Source organism: Dipteris shenzhenensis, chromosome 8 (genome assembly GCF_047967505.1).
Source record: "Dipteris shenzhenensis isolate YYH24624 ecotype China chromosome 8, Dip_SZ_1.0, whole genome shotgun sequence".
NCBI classification, from domain to species: Eukaryota; Viridiplantae; Streptophyta; class Polypodiopsida; order Gleicheniales; family Dipteridaceae; genus Dipteris; species Dipteris shenzhenensis.
Genome location: NC_141603.1, coordinates 41,354,004 through 41,356,302, shown reverse-complemented (window position 1 = coordinate 41,356,302; position 2,299 = coordinate 41,354,004). Strand labels below are relative to the sequence as shown.

Below are 2,299 nucleotides of genomic sequence, written 5' to 3'. Positions count from 1 at the left end.
GAAATACCTTGCATTCTTTTTGACTGGAGAAAGGCAGTCTATCTTTAGAAACAGTAAAATTGCGGAGACTCAAGGGAATGAGAGTCTGTGCACACGGGAGAAAGAATTTGCGAAACTGGCTGCGTCTCAGATTGTCCACACGCTTGATTACAGGCTTTTCCATAGCGACCCCAGCTCCACTTTCTACCTATTTCCATGCAGGGCTAAATGCCCGCATTCAAGTGAGGACATGGAGATCAATGGAGTTCTCACGTGAGGTTGCCGTTTCAGCTTCCCGTTCAAACATTTGGATCCACCAAAATTCATGGACTCCTTTTGCCATTCGGTGCTGAAACCAGCACTGCACCTGCCTGCGTGGAAACAAGTCGTTCGGTGCTCAAACTTGCACCTCCATTCTGTAGGTTGAAGAGTTGGCAATTGGCAACTGGAGCGCCATTTCTCGTGCATCCAATGGGAGGTTGCCATTTGTCTCTGGCCTTTGCAGGAATCCACAGCAGCTGAAGCTCCTCTGCCCAGCCACTGGCAAAGGTGCACGTACAGATTTTACTCCTGAGTGTCTCCGATGCATGTGCCCCTATGGCCAATTACACATTTGGACATTCACTCAGACAATCTTTGTCAGATTTTTGAACTACTTCCCATGCGTCAATTCATCTTGAGCTTCAAGGTCTCATCAAGTGAGCACTGGCCACGCATTTTTTCCTGCGTGTGCACTGGACCTGAACGAGCAGACGTTTCGTTTTCAGTTTTAAGCAAGTCATCCCTTGTCGTGTTGGCCCTTTTCACAAGATTTAGTACTGGAAGAACACTCCGTCCTTGGTCTCATTCTCTACATTTCTATATACTGTCACCACTTGCCGGTTTGTTCTCATGGTTTTACTACGTAGCTTCATGGATATACCATGAATGACATCCTAATTCAGCTATGAAAATAGGCTGTTGAAAACAGAGAACTGCAAGGAGAGCGATCCTAGCTTTATTAGTGTGGCTTAAGTGAGGATCATGAGCAAGGCAACTTCCATAATCAAGGTTTGGTGCATCTGCCTACCTACCTAGTGTGATATCAGAAAAATGCAAGTTCTGAAGTGAAGCTTCGTTATTTGCAGTCTCATCCTTCTGTTCGATTTTATAGGGCATGTTGTATGCAAACATGAGCTGGGGCAGGGTCTGGCTGGGTGGCAGTGTGATGGCATACTGTTTTCGCAGTAAAATCTCTGTTTGTGTTGGTTTTTTCTGCTTGTGTTGTTTGTTACACGACACCAGTACATATATTGGGGATTCGAGGGATGATGCCATTTCCCCCCTCTCTGACTGTAGTGCCTTGCATTCTTATAGATGGTGCCCTGTGGACAAGGCATGTTTTCAAGATGAATCTTCGTTCAGCTTTGAAAGCAGCCTGCACAAAATCGTGCAACAGAGGATTATGCGAGTGGTGAAGGACAGTGTCGTATGTACCGCATACCACAGATAAATGTCAAGAAACTGGGCAGTTTATTCTTCTTCAGGAGGGTGGAACAGAAACGTGCTAGGGTCGGTCACCCATCTACTAAAAGCAAGACGCATAGCACGTGCTTTAAGGATCCGCTGGTATCCATCGTTCGAAGCTCGCTTCATTACTGGCTCTGTACACACAGTGCTTCAAAAATGCTTGGTGTGATTTGGCTTCCAGTCTCATAGCCCATTGAATGCAGCAATACAAGTTTGAGAGACCCACAATACCATTGAAACGCATCCACACCAATACCTTGTGAAATGAAAACAAAGTACACAACTCCCCAAGGATGATGCATTTTTGAAGCATAGGGCTCAAGGTTAAAGAGAAACAAAAGAAAACGAGGTACACACAACTCTGCCAAGCCTGCACGATAGGCTTTGAAGGACGATGGGTTGTGAAAAAAAAGGCTCAGGCTATACGAGAATCAGAGTACCGACAGCCGCTTCGTGTTGAAAATTAACTTGAAGGACTCCTCTGAGAGAGAGATGAGCCGCACCAAAAATTCGGATAATCTGCTTTTTGTGACGAGCACACGGTATTCTTTAGTAAAAGGCGAAAGAATAGTTCGCTCTGTGCTCAACACACAGCTTCCATGCTCGTTGCAGCCCGTTTGTAAGTCTATATTCAACACCAAACACTAGCCCCTTGCATTGACCATATGTGGGATGCAAATATAACACGTGTCAAGTGGGTGCACCGGTAAACTAATTAGGGAAGGTGGGGTGAAGAGACAAAGGTTTGAGTTTGGGTACTGGGGATGTCAATGCATTGGAGACTCCTTCCATACGATGCGTTCTTTTATCA

At 45.6% G+C, this 2,299-nt stretch overlaps 1 non-coding gene across 1 annotated transcript; it reads right to left on the bottom strand.

Moving 5' to 3' along the window:
- Positions 1-1,964: 1,964 nt before the first annotated feature.
- Positions 1,965-2,084, bottom strand: LOC147899513 (U5 spliceosomal RNA). The gene has a single exon (XR_015541476.1). It is a non-coding gene; the product is annotated as a U5 spliceosomal RNA (small nuclear RNA).
- Between the last annotated feature and the right edge of the window lie 215 nt (positions 2,085-2,299).